The following is a 14,181-nucleotide window of genomic DNA, read 5'->3' as shown; positions in this document are numbered from 1 at the left end:
AGTTAAGTGGATTACTGAAGAGAGGAAAACCTAGAAGCAGAAAACCAATTATTGCTGTTCATGTGTTTTAGTCACCTCTGACTCTTTATGGCTCCATTTAGGGTTTTCTTAGCAAAAATATAGGAGTAGTTTGCCATTTTCTTCTCCAGATCATTTTACAGATGAGGAAACCGAGGCAAACAGGGTTAAGTACCTCTGCTAGGGTCAAACAGCTAGTAAGTATCTGAGGCTGCATTTCAACTCAGTTCTTCTGACTTCAGGCTCAGTGCTCTATCCACTATCTAGTTGCCCTTAAGAAAGCCAATGAGGGAACTATTTTAAAATATCTTTAGTAACTTAGAATTGCACCAAGACTTTTGAAACACCTTGTTGATAAGTAAAAGGTACATGAAGTAGTTATGGAGTAGGATAATGGATATGCAAATAGAAAGAAAGAAATGGATGCAAGAGATGTAGTGCAGGTAGACCATCAATAAGACATAATTATTTCCTGAGCAGGATGACTGGCATTTGTCAATCCTGATACTGGGAAGACTAAGGCTAGTGATGAGTGCTAGAGTCCTGAGAGACAGTGGGTTAAGCCAATGGGTATCTGAACTGAGCCCAGCACCAATAATAAGTCCCAGAGTGGAGGATGACCAGACTGCATAAGAAGTCAACCAGTCCATTTTAGAAACAGAGCAGGTCAAAGCTGCCATGCTAATCACTAGCAAAACTGGATTTTTGGTAGCTGCTACACTACTGAATGGATACTGAGGTTTATAGGTGAAACAGAAGTAAGACTAAAAAGCGACTCTGATTTTATGAGTCTATATTTCTGGCAGGGTAAGATTGTGATGCTCAACAGCAGTAGGAATGTTTAGAGAACAGTTGTTGTTTTTTTTGATGGAGGAGGGAATAGAGGGACAGATTAAGATGATGAATTCTGTTTCTGATATATTCAGTTTGAGAGGTCAATGGTATATCCAAGTAGAGATATCTTTTGAGGAAACAGCCATTCATCAGAAACTGGAGTATATAAGCTTATAAACTGGATTTATAGTTTTGGGAGTTGTTTGTATAGACACCCTGAACCTAGAGGAGCAAATGTGGACACAAAGGAAAAGACTATAGTGAAGAGGACTTAGGACAGAAACAAGGATTTATGATGGTCTACTATTTGTAGAGGCTATGCTAAATGCTTTATAAATATTTCATTTGATTGTCACAATAACCCTGCAAAGTAGGAGCTGCTATTATACCTATTTTATAATTGAAGACACCGAGGAAGACAATAATTAAGTGACTTGCCCAGATTTATACTTGGTAACTGAGGAGGAATTTGAACTCAGGTCTTAATGCCAGATAGCAGCTGTGTGACCCTGGGCAAGTTATTTAATGTCAGTCTAGTTCATTTTCTCCAATTATAAAATGGGCATAAAACAAACACTTACCTCCAAGGTCTATTGTGAGTAACAAAATATTTGTAAAGCACTTAGCACAGTGCTAAGCACATAGTAGTTGGTATATTAATTCTTCCCTTTCTTTTGAGGGAATTGGGTCATGCAGAAAGGACTGGATGGCCTCCAAAATCCATTACAGCTCTAAATTATTGATTTAATGAAAAGAGTATGACATTCAAGATGATCCAGCAAAGGAGACCAAGAAGGAACAACCAGACATACAGAAAGGTTATGTTCATATAATACCTTTGGGAGCTAATGAACTGTATAGGTTGCTTCTACACTTACTTACTTCCCAAAACTATGCTTTTAATTTTTTTCTTGTATTTACTTTGCACCTGAATCCTTCAGCTATTTTCTAGCCCAGAGAAAATTATTCCTAGTTAAGTCACTGAGGATTATAAATTCCCAAAAGGCATGAAGTGTGTCTAGTTAAAAACTTTTTCATCTGAGCAAGGGACATGAATAGGCAATTTTCATATAAAGAAATAAAAACTAATAATAAGCAAATGAAAAAGTGTTCTAAATTTCTTACAATCAGAGAGATGCAAATCAAAACAACTCTGAGGTACCACCTCACACCTAGCAGATTGGCTAACATGACAGAAGTGGAAAATAATGAATGCTGGAGGGGATGTTGCAAAGTTGGGACATTAATGCATTGCTGGTGGAGTTGTGAATTGATCCAACCATTCTGGAGGGCAATTTGGAACTATGCCCAAAGGGCACTAAAAAGCTGTCTACCTCTTGATCCAGCCATAGCACTGCTGGGTTTGTACCCCAAAGAGAAAATAAGGAAAAAACTTGTACAAGAAAATTTATAGCTTCACTCTTTGTGGTGGCAAAAAATTGGAAAATGAAGGGATGCCCTTCAATTGGGGAATGGCTGAACAAATTGTGGTATATGTTTGGTGAAGGAATACTATTGTGCTCAAAGGAATAATAAAGTGGAGGAATTCCATGGGAACTGGAATGACCTCCAGGAGCTGATGCAGAGCAAAAGGAGCAGAACCAGGAGAACATTATATACAGAGATTGATACACTGTAGTACAATCAAATGTAATGGACTTCTCCATTAGTGGCAATGCAGTGATCCTGAACAACTTGGAGGGATCTATTAGAAAGAACATTATCCACATCTAGAGGAAAAACTGTGGGAGTAGAAACACAGAAAAAAAAACTGCTTGTTTACATGGGTTGACAAGCTATCACTCTTTGCAGATGATATGATTCACTTAAAGAATCCTAGAGAATCAACCAAAAAGCTACTCGAAATAATCAACAACTTTAACAAAGTTGCAGGATACAAAGTAAAACCACATTTAGTCATCAACATTTCTACATATCTCCAACACATCTCAGCAGCAAGAATTAGAAAGAAAAATTCCATTTAAAATCACCCTAGACAATATAAAATACTTAGGAATCTATCTGCCAAGACAAATACAGGAACTATATGAACACAACTACAAAACACTCTCCACACAATTAAAACTAGATCTAAACAATTGGAAAAACATTGATTGCTCATGGGTAGGATGAGCTAACATAATAAAAATGACAATTCTACCCAAATTAATTTACTTATTTAGTGCCATACCTATTGAACTACCAAAAAACTTTTTTACTAAATTTGATTACATGGGTTGAGGGGATATGATTGGGGATGTAGACTCTAAATAAAACATCCTAATGTAAACACCAACAACATGGAAATAGGTTCTGATCAAGGACACATGTAAATACCCAATGGAATTGCGCTTCAGCTACAGGAAGGGTGAGGGGAGGGAAGGGAAGGAAAGAATATGATTCTTGTAACCAAGTAATAATGTTCTAAATTGACTAAAAATAATAATAATAACTTTTTTCATCTGTCCAAAACATGTTGACACAGTATATTAAATGTCACAGGCTTAGCATGGGATAGCTACTTCAAGAAGAAAAAGGAAATGTTGGAACTAAAGTAAGCCCTACTCTTCAAGAGGGCTGAAACTATCTCTGTAATGTGTGATCTACATTAGAAACACATTTGAGAAGTTGATCGAACAAGATTAGATTTAAGAAATGAGATGCTGTTCAAGATGGGAGTCTATTATGTTTAATGATGGGATTATTGGACATGTAGTTAATAAATATAGGAAAATGTGTGAAAATGTTTTGAAAACACTGAGAAACTACCAAGGAAGACAATATTGTAGGGCTAGATTAAGCTAATATGCTCATCACACTATATAGCAACTTTTTTTTTTTTGCCAAAAGCACCCATATTGAAGTCATCATCATTTGTTAAATGTTTACTATGTGCCAGACACTGTAATAAGTATTGGGGGATTCATATCCATTCACCAAGACAAAGAATTGTCCTCAAGAAAAATAGAACCTCAAGGAATTTATATTCTGAAGGGGAAAGACATCTGAAGAGGGAGGACAACACATAAAATAAAATTTTCCCTTTATCCTTTGGCCTGCCTGAGAATTCAAGCAAAATAGTTAGATCCCATAGTTTTCCTTCATTCCATGGACTTAGAGCCTTAGAACATAGCCCAGAAGTATGATTCAATCAAGTTATCTTGAGCATTCTGGAAATGGATTTGAGCATTAATCTGACATTTCATAATAGGAGCTAGATCCATTATCTTGACTGCCACTATATTCATTACTGATCCCAATTTTCACATAACTTCCAGAATCAAGGTAATTGTCATCAGTCTAGATATGCAAAAGGAAGGATTAAAAAAACATTTTTTTGTTATTGTTGTTCAGTTATTTCAATAGCTTTCAGGTCTTCTGACTCCAATTTTGGTTTTCTTGCAAAGATACTGGAGTGGTTTGCCATTGTATATTGCTTATTATTGAGTTGTTAGTTATTTTAGTAGTGTTCTACCCTTCATGAGTCCATTTCTAGCTTTCTTGACAAGGATACCAGAGTGGCTTACCATTTCCTTCTCTAGCTCATTTTAGAATGACTTGTCTATTAAATGACTTGCCTAGAGTCACACAATTACTAAGTGTCTGAAGCCAGATTTGAGATCGTATCTTTTTGACTCTATGCCTAGCACTCTATCCACTATGCCACCTATCTGCCCAGATAGAACCACAGAATTGCTAAAAGGGTCTCAGAAGGTGATTTGGTCTAACCTCTCCCTGAGAGGGAATCCTCTAACATATTCCTAACAAGTGCTAACTAATTTCTATTTATAGAATCCCAGTGATAGGGGAATTTAATAATCCCATGACAGGCCATTCAACTTTGGGAAACTAACTGTTAGAGGTCTTTTCCCCTTTTTGCAAGCCTACATCTGCCTCTCTGCAATGTCTAATCAGTGTTCCTAATTCTACCCTTGGTGCTGTGCTAATATCACCCTGTTCCATACATTTTCTCAAATTATCTCAATATATTATCTCAAATATCTCTGTTCTATACATTATCTAAAGTTTATAATCAAAAGAATAAGAATCATTTCTGAATCATCACTTATATCTTATAACAATTAGATTGTCAATGAGCATGTTAACTAAAATATGGAAAGATTCTCATGAAAATATGAAGAATAAAATGAATGGAACCAAGAGAATATTATATATAGCAAGAAATAATCTTTGAAGAATAACTGTGAATGTCTACCTCCAGAGAAAGAACTGATAAGTAGAAATATTGATGACATAGTTTTAGATATACCCACATATTTTTTGTCAAATGATGATGCCCTCTCTAGTGTAGGGTTTGGATGGAGGGAGATACCTGGGAACTTTAATGTAACAAACAAATAATTAACTTATTTTTTTAAAATAATAGGAATATCCTATTATATAAACTATGAATATGATACAGCTCCTTCAATAAATCAGTGGATTTATGACATCACTAAAATGTCTTCCTTTCACCATATAGTTTATTTATAGTCCAACTATAGTATTCCCTTATCCTGTTCAATTTTCATCCATTTTTTTAAAAAATACTCCCACTTGACACATTAGAAATCCTTCTCTTATTCTTTTAAAAAATTCTATTAATGACATTGAAATGCTAGGGCTTCCTATCGGTAATTACTCACTTTCACTGCATAAGTGGCCCACTTCCTCTTCTAGTCACACATGAACTTCACAATATACTTTCTGCCACTCACCATATGATATAGCCATCATTGACAACATGTTGCAGTCTGCTTGCATCCTCCTTCAAAGATCTTTCCTTTGCTATTATAATAGAAGGATTTGAGAGAGGAACAGGGGGAATGGAAGGAGAGAGGGAGAAAAGATTCTTCTTTCCCTCTCTTTTTCTGGGAGAGCAATAGCCAAATCTTGTCCCCCTGAGAGAGGGAATATGTCTCCTCAGAGAATAGTTTTGGGCAATGGAGGACATCCACTGTCACTTCCCTTCAGAAACCTGGGGTCACCCCACTATCAAGGAGAGATGTTGTTCCTTGGGTTAGGCAGTTTGGATCCCTGGGATGCTGAGCTAATCCTCCCCTTTGGGGGAGAGATGTGATTTTCCCCAAAATCTTTTGTCTCCTTTCCTAGTGTCAGAAACCAACCAGACATAACTCTAAAGCAGTAAACAATTTATTTGGGTTCACATTGGGAAGGAGAGATAGGGGTGTCAAGCAAGGAAAGTGGGGAGTAGGAAACCCTAACACTGTTACCCTCTGGTAGACTGGCCCCCCAAGTTCTCAGGGTTCTTGAACCCTCCTCTAGCCAGCTGCTGCTTGATCCCTATTCCTTAGCTAACTCGTTTTTAATTCAGGAGTCTAGGAATAGGTAAGGGAGAGAGAGAAATCTCAGGGAGAGATCTGGATGGCTCTGGACAGTGGGAGTCCAAATCCAAAACCCCCCTTTAGAATTCAGGTAGTTGTTCTTGAAGGGTCCTAGTGGAGGTATTTTGGGGTCACATAAGGAATAATAGGTCCCAAACCAATGGGCTCTTTCTCAACTTCCAGGAAAACATCCTTTCCTCCTCCACCTCCCAGGCTGGAAGACTGTTGAAGCTGGAGCTTCTCTCTCTCTGCCCCTCCTCCACTGCTCTTCAGCTGATTTCTCCTTCAGCTTGGCTTCTCATGGTAAACCCCGGATCTCTCTTTCTTACATTACACTATTTTTTCATCTATGGTCCTCTCTTCTGAAAGAATTAATAACAATTAATAATTAACAAAGATTGTAACATTCCATCATTCCTTGATTGACATTCATATGGCATGACTGAGAGAATATTTGATGTTAAAAAGATGGAATTTTGTGACAGTGAGCATCTTAGGATCTTGCAAATGCCTGAAAATTCAGAAACATTTTTGAACATTATTTCTCCTGATTTCTTCCTCCTATTCAATTCTTTGAGAAGTTCAATTTATCTTCAGCTATAAATCCTGTTCAAAATCTTTCTGTTGATATATTGACTGACTTAACAGACTGCCTCCTATTCAAATACATTATCATGTGGGAAATATTCATTTTAATCTATTTTTTATTTGTTTTTCTTATGTGCATTGCTTTGGAATGATCTTGGATTTCATTGCTGCATTCTGACCTCAATGAAATTAGCTAAATGTCAGTTGGTAACAGGTATATCCCTAGAACTTCTCCATCAATAGAGATCACTCTTTGGTTTTTATGTAGGACACTCACCATCAAATTAATGATAACCTTTGGTGATCATATTACCCTTCTCCACCCCCATTTGATACCTTGCTTGATGGAGGTATTCAAGTAGATCACTAAACAAAGTCATAAATGTACATATTTGTACCATGATTTAGAAAAGCCTGTAAGTCTATATCTTCATATACTTAGTCAGATGCATATTTGTCATTACCAGTGAAGGACCCAACAAGATTTGTGCTTTTCAATTAGTAATCTTACTGTAGTGATGTAATCATCTGGAGAAAAATTATCTTCAATAGCCTACCATTTGCCTTCTCATAGCTTTGACATGGACACCATCTATATGTGAATAGATCTTTCTCATAAAATATAAAGATCAAAAAGAAAGCATATGGCTGAAAAGGTTACTACTGAGAAAATCAAATTGCCTCCTATTTGCAAAATTAAACTTATCCCCATGAAAAATCTGCATAAAATGGAAAGATGTCTCACAATTTCACTTTGGAAAGAATAATAAAAACTTGAAGGGATTGATTCCTTCATCTACTCAAAAGTACCAAGAAAGATCATTCCATGTGCATGCATCTCTCCTTGCAGGGTTCTCAATTTTCCAGGGCAAATCAGTGGCTAAAATAATTGCAATTTACATGCCAAATTGGTTCCATTCTACCTTTATAATCTTCATACACAGTATTCTCCTCCATATATTCTGCTCCTCAATGGCATTGACTTCCCTGATGTTCTGCACTGTGAATCTTGAAATTCTCAGACTTGTGAATGTTAAAAAATTCTCAGACTCTACCTTAGAACATTTGGTTAAGACCATTCCCCATTTTAAACAATGAAGCTACTTAGATCTAAAATGTGAGAACTCTACTTAGATCAGAAATTGGAGGACCTCTACTCCACCTGTACTTAAGACTGCTTTAGGGAAGAAAACTCCTTGCAGAACAATGAAAAGTACTAAAACCCATACTTAAGCCATGCCTATTTTTAGAAAGGGGTGCTAAGTATCTATAAAGGTCAGGCAACTTGTGAATTTACAAGGAACAAAGAACTGGGAAACTTACTCAGAGCTTTCCTGGTGTGAATTACTCAAAAATCCACACCTTCTTAGGTATGGATTAAGAATGGTCTGTCCTTTGAAAAATGTCTACTGTGATTGGTAGATGTAAGGACTTAGGGGAGGTGACATAGGAGAAATTGCCCTTTAAAAGGAGATGAAAAACTCTCTCTAGAAACAGTCAGCTGGGAAAGACTGCCTTGAAGGGTCTCTCTCAAGACTCATTCTGAAATATTCAGAGAGAAGATTGAGCTGGTGAAAGCAGCTGAGATGATACTGGCTTGGTGTCACTAGAATCCTTGCTTGGACAGATCTTGTGGTGAGTGATTAAGATATAAGGACTAACTGATCTTTCTTTTAGGGCTTAGGCCTGGGTTGGCCAGGGCTGCCTGGGCCGGCCTATTCTTTTCTCATTTATTCCCTTTTTCCTCTCTCTCTCTCTCTCTCTCTTTCTATAATTCCTCATTGTATTATTAATTAAATTCCCTATAAAACCCAGTTGACTTGGGTATATTCATAATTGGGAATATTTCCCTGGTGACCACCTTATATTTGATTTAAAAACCAAGACACTGTAGTGAAACATATTTTCTGCAGTCGCAATTTACTCACCCACTCTTATATCTATCATGGCTCCCACTCTTTTAAATGCTACAGCACACAAGACATTCCATCTCCTAATTTTGGATAATTTCACTGGATGTCTCCCATGCCTGGCATTCTCTCTCTCATTTCCATCCCATGGCCTTATTGCTTCCAACAAACAAGTGAGATCTAGCATTGCACTTTCTACAAAAATAATTTCCTAATCCTTCTTAATGCTTTAGTGCCTTCCCTTCACTGATTATCTCCAGTTTGTCCTGTCTATATCTTGTTTGTACATAGTTGTTTGTATGTTCTCCCATTAGAATGTGATTTCCTTGAGGACAAGGAGTAATTTTTACATTTCTCTGTATCCTAGCATTTAGCACAGTACATGGTACATAGTAAGCTCTTAATAAATATTTGTTGACTGACTGACTGCATCATACCAAGGGCCATTTTGTATTTTGAACTGTTATATGGGCAACTATCACCAAAAAAAACTAAACCCACCACTCCATAGCCAACATTCTGGGGATGATCTTCTCCATATTTTTATAGGCAATTCCTAAGACATATTTTTGTCTCTATGACTGTGCTTGAAGCATTTCTTACCTACTAGGACCTGCAAAACTTGTCTAACTATGACACAACCTTGGAAAAACCAGGATTAACCTTTTCATTAGATAGCTTCAGAGTAGGGTTTTATAGAGGAAGAAAGGTATTTTTCCTCTTGATTTTCATAATTTTGAGTCTATATTCATTTTAATTTATCTTAATTTGGTTACTTTTTCATTTTGGAACAATGTAGTGTTACATATTGAAGGTTCTTAAATATTTAATTGAAGCATATCATTTTACAGATGAGGTTAGGGACTTAATGATTCATCTAAATTTTGAAGTGGATTAGTGGCAGGGTTAAAATTAGAATTCAGTAAAGGTTATGTTCTGTTCAGTTTCAACCACTGAAGAGCTTCCCCCTGAACAAAAGTTATTGAATGAAAACGCAAAATAACAACAACAAAAATCTTATGTGGATCTCTGCAAATCTTATTCCATTCCTTCTGACTCCTGCCTCTAATATTAGTGTATGGATATTAAAAATATTACCCTCTTTACTGGGCTTGTACCCCAAAGAGATAATGGACAAAAAGACTTGTACAAAAATATTCATAGCTGCGCTCTTTGTGGTGGCCAAAAATTGGAAAATGAGGGGATGCCCTTCAATTGGGGAATGGCTGAACAAATTGTGGTATATGTTGGTGATGGAATACTATTGTGCTAAAAGGAATAATAAAGTGGAGGAATTCCATGGAGACTGGAACAACCTCCAGGAAGTGATGCAGAGTGAAAGGAGCAGAACCAGGAAAACATTATACACAGAGACTGATACATTGTGGTACAATCGAAGGTGATGGACTTCTCCATTAGTATCAATGCAATTTCCCTGAACAATCTGCAGGGATCTAAAAAAAATACTACCCACAAGCAGAGGATAAACTGTGGGAGTAAAAACACCGCTGAAAAGCAACTGCTTGACTACAGGGTTGGAGGAGATAAGACTGAGGAGAGACTCTAAATGAACACTATAATGCAAACTCCAACAACAGGGAAATGGGTTCGAGTCAAGAACACATGTGATAACCAGTGGAATCATGCGTCGGCTATGGGAGAGGGAAAGGCGGGGGGGGGGGGGAAGGGGAGGAAAAGAAAATGATCTTTGTTTCCAGTGAATAATGTATGAAAACGACCAAATAAAATAATATTAAAATTAAAAAAAAACAAAAAAAATTACCCTCTTTAAATGAAAATTTATTAAATAGGGTCATAAGCATGTCAGTGAAGAAGATATACTATATAATATATGTAAATACATGATTTCATGTTATTTTATGGAGACTGACATTATTAAACATATTTTGAAATTAGTTCTGTTCTGTTTTATTCTTTTATATGAAAACTGCTATTCCATTACTATTGCAGTAATAGCCATATAATTGTCCTATGAATTCTTTATTGAAATTAATTTATGGTAATTGCTATGATATTATAAAATGAGAGATGAAGCCAAAAGTTAGTTAATTTCATTGGTACAATTTCCATCCCTCACTTCCAGTTGTAAGACACTTGAGTAGGAATGGCTTATTAACTAAAGATCAGAAGGTTAATAAGTACATCAACAAAATAAATGTACTAAATTAAAACCAATGCATTAAAATCCATTAGTATTTTGCTCTTGATTTCCAAGTAGACTTTTAGTTCCTGTTGGATCATTATCAGATAATAATTGTTACATCAAAAGAAAGGATTATTACATTTTAAACATTCCCTTTGGAGCATAACTACAGCAACATCAATAATGATACTAATAGCTAATATTTATCTAGCATTTTAAGGTTAATAACATATAAATGGAATTAGAGACAGAAGACACTTTCAAGACCATGTGTTCCAACAATCTCATTCTGCTGATTGGAAAACTGAACCCCAGAGAGTTAAATCATCTGAAGTTACACACAGTGACAGTGCCAGAATTAAAACCTACATCTTTTGATTCCAAATCTATCACTCATTCGAATGCATCATGGGAATATCTCACAGAATTGTCATGTGTTAAATGTAATTCAATTATCTACTTTGTACAAAGCATTTTGCCAGACCCCAGAAACACTATGATGCTATTGTTGTTCATCCTTTGTTTTCAAAGATAATCAATGACATTATGGGGCAACGTTTTGACTTGTGAAGAACTGAATCTAAGAGAGGCAGAGTTGCACGGAGTCCTCAGCTTCATTCTCTTCCAGAGTCTTCAAAGTCCAGTGGAAGGACAAGAGTCAGGATGACTGGTGATCTGGAATGCAGTGGATGACCTTGGTGTCTTCTATATCTGACCAAGTTCTAAATCATTCTACAGTATCTGCTTCACCTACCTTCCTGGCCGCTGGAACAAATTGTTATCTGTCCATTCTTCCAAGGGAAAGCTGTCATATGCTTGGAGTAAACATCCCCCTAACTCACTGACAGGTTTTGCTTGTCTGTCAAGTTGGTTGGTGTGCACCTTATACCCATCAAAATCTTACCATAACACTTTCCTGGAATGGGCAATATGAGTACATGGTATGGGATGTTATAGATGAAACCATGAAGAAACAAATTCCTTTTGTTACCCATAGTGCCAAAACTACTTGGATGAGGCACGAGATAAATTCACTTTTTACTCAAATCTATGTCATTACAAGTAGTGTTCAAACATGCCTGTACTCAAAGTCACTTAAACATACAGCTCAGAAGAACAGTATCTCTCCACTGTGGAATTTCTGAGGAGCAGATGATTTGATATTAGGCTACTTATGTTTGCTTATTTTTCTTAGGCACAGCTTGAGCCATCTAGTCATTTATTTTGGCATCTTTTAAATGACCCTCTTTGTGGGTTTTAGGCACCCTAATGGATGGAGTGGAACTGTGGTTAATGTGTAAAGTTTTTCATCTTTGGAAGGTTTCATTTAAACATTATTTTAGTCACATGACCAATTAAGTTCAGTTTTTTATTTGGAGAGAATGCTTCAGAATAGAGAAAGGAAGAGGAAGTGGAATGTTACAGCCCTAAGGCAGCAGCTTCTGCTTGTCAAACCAATCCTAACATTAAAGTCACAGGTTTTAATAAGAAGAAAATTAAGAAAATAACTTACTATGAATATATACATATATACACATATATTTTTTATTACTAAGGTACATATGATATGAAAAGGCTTGCTGAATCTAACAATTTACTTCATTAAATATGGAGATGTGGAAATTAGCAGAAAAAAAGGATTTAGATTGAAAGGCCACTAAAACTACTAAGTCTAGAATTAGAGTCATAGTCTCTGCAAATCAACTCCCCTGAACTAGAGAGATGAGAATAAGAAATGATCATTGATACCCAAATGGCAGATACCCAAATACCCATAAGCTAGAGTGAAAAAATTCCATAAAGGGCAAGAAAAATAATAATTTAAAATAATGGAGCATTTAAAAAGTGGTCCTTGCAGTGTATGATAAGCCCAAAGATCCGAGATTTGGAGACAAAAACCCACTATTTGACAAAAACTGCTGGGTAAATTGGAAAACAGTATGCGAGAGATTAGGTTTAGATCAACATCTCACTTCTTACAAGAAGATAAATTAGGAATGGGTGAATAACTTAAATATAAAGAAGGAAACTATAAGGAAATAAGGTGAACATAGAATAGTATACCTGTCAAATCTGTGAGAAAGGAAAGATTATAAGAGCAAACAGGACACAGAATATTACAAAATGTAAATATTTTTATATTTAAAAAAACAATATTTTTTATATTTTTAATTTTATATTTATTTATATTTATATTTAAAAAACAATAAGCACATGAAAAGTGTTCTAAAATCTCTTCTAATTAGAGAAATGCAAGTCACAATAATTCTGAGGTACCACTTTAAACCTGGCAGATTGGCTAATATGATAGGCAGCAAAGAAAAGTAATAAATGTTGGAGGGGATGCAGCAAAATTGGGACATTAATACATTGCTAGTGGAGTTGTGAATTGATCCAAGCATTCTGGAAGCCAATTTGGATCTATGCCCAAAGGGCTTTAAAAGACTGTCTGCCTTTTGATCCAGCCATAGCACTGCTGGGTCTGTACCTCAAAGAGATCATAAGGAAAAAGACTTGTACAAGAATCTTCATAGCTGCACTCTTTGTGTTGGCAAAAAAATTGGAAAATGAGGGGATGCCCTTCCATTAGGGAATTGCTGAACAAATTGTGGTATATGTTGGTGATGAGCACTATTGTGCTCAAGGGAATAATGAACTGGAGGAATTCCATGGGATATGGAACGACCTCCAGGAATTGATGCAGAGTGAAAGGAGCAGAACCAGGAAAACATTGTACACAGAGACTGATACCTTGTGGCACAATTGAATGTAATGGACTTCTCTACTAGCAGCAATGCAATGATCCGGGACAACTCTGAGGGACTTATGAGAAAGAACACTATCCACATCCAGAGAAAGAGCTGTGGGAGTAGAAACACAGAATAAAAACAATGGCTTGATCACATGGTTTGATTGTGATATAGACTCTAAAATGAATCACCCTAGTGCAAATACTGATAATATGAAAATAGGTCTTGATCAGTCACACATTTGGAACCCAGTGGAATTGCTCATTGTCTATGAGAGGGGGTGTTAGGTGTGGAAGAGGCATGAAGGAAGAGAGAACCTCATGCATGCAAGACAGAAAGCAAGAATATAACTAGAAATAGTTCCACAGATTATCTTTTCTAATACATAGGAGGGGAGGGAAAGAATATGAATCATGTAACCCTGGAAAAAATATTCTAAATTAATTAGTTAATTAAATAAACTTAAAAATATGTTGTGCAAAGCTATCAGTTTATAATTGATAATGAAACTCAATAATAAATCATTATTTCAGAGTTAAAAATAAATAAAAAGTGGTCCTTGAAACAAGTTT

At 36.1% G+C, this 14,181-nt stretch overlaps 1 long non-coding RNA gene across 1 annotated transcript in view; it reads left to right on the top strand.

Annotated features, from left to right (window-relative positions):
- LOC130453731 (uncharacterized) overlaps window positions 1–11,893 on the top strand; it is a 58,404-nt gene extending 46,511 nt beyond the window's left edge. The window contains exon 4 of the long non-coding RNA XR_008911256.1: window positions 11,391–11,893. This is a non-coding gene — a long non-coding RNA (uncharacterized LOC130453731). The remainder of the gene's footprint in view (window positions 1–11,390) is intronic.
- The last annotated feature ends 2,288 nt before the right edge of the window (window positions 11,894–14,181 follow it).

This window comes from Monodelphis domestica, chromosome 4 (assembly GCF_027887165.1).
Source record: "Monodelphis domestica isolate mMonDom1 chromosome 4, mMonDom1.pri, whole genome shotgun sequence".
Taxonomy (NCBI): Eukaryota; Metazoa; Chordata; class Mammalia; order Didelphimorphia; family Didelphidae; genus Monodelphis; species Monodelphis domestica.
Note: the sequence above shows the minus strand (reverse complement) of the source record. Positions and strands in the feature narration are given on the sequence as shown.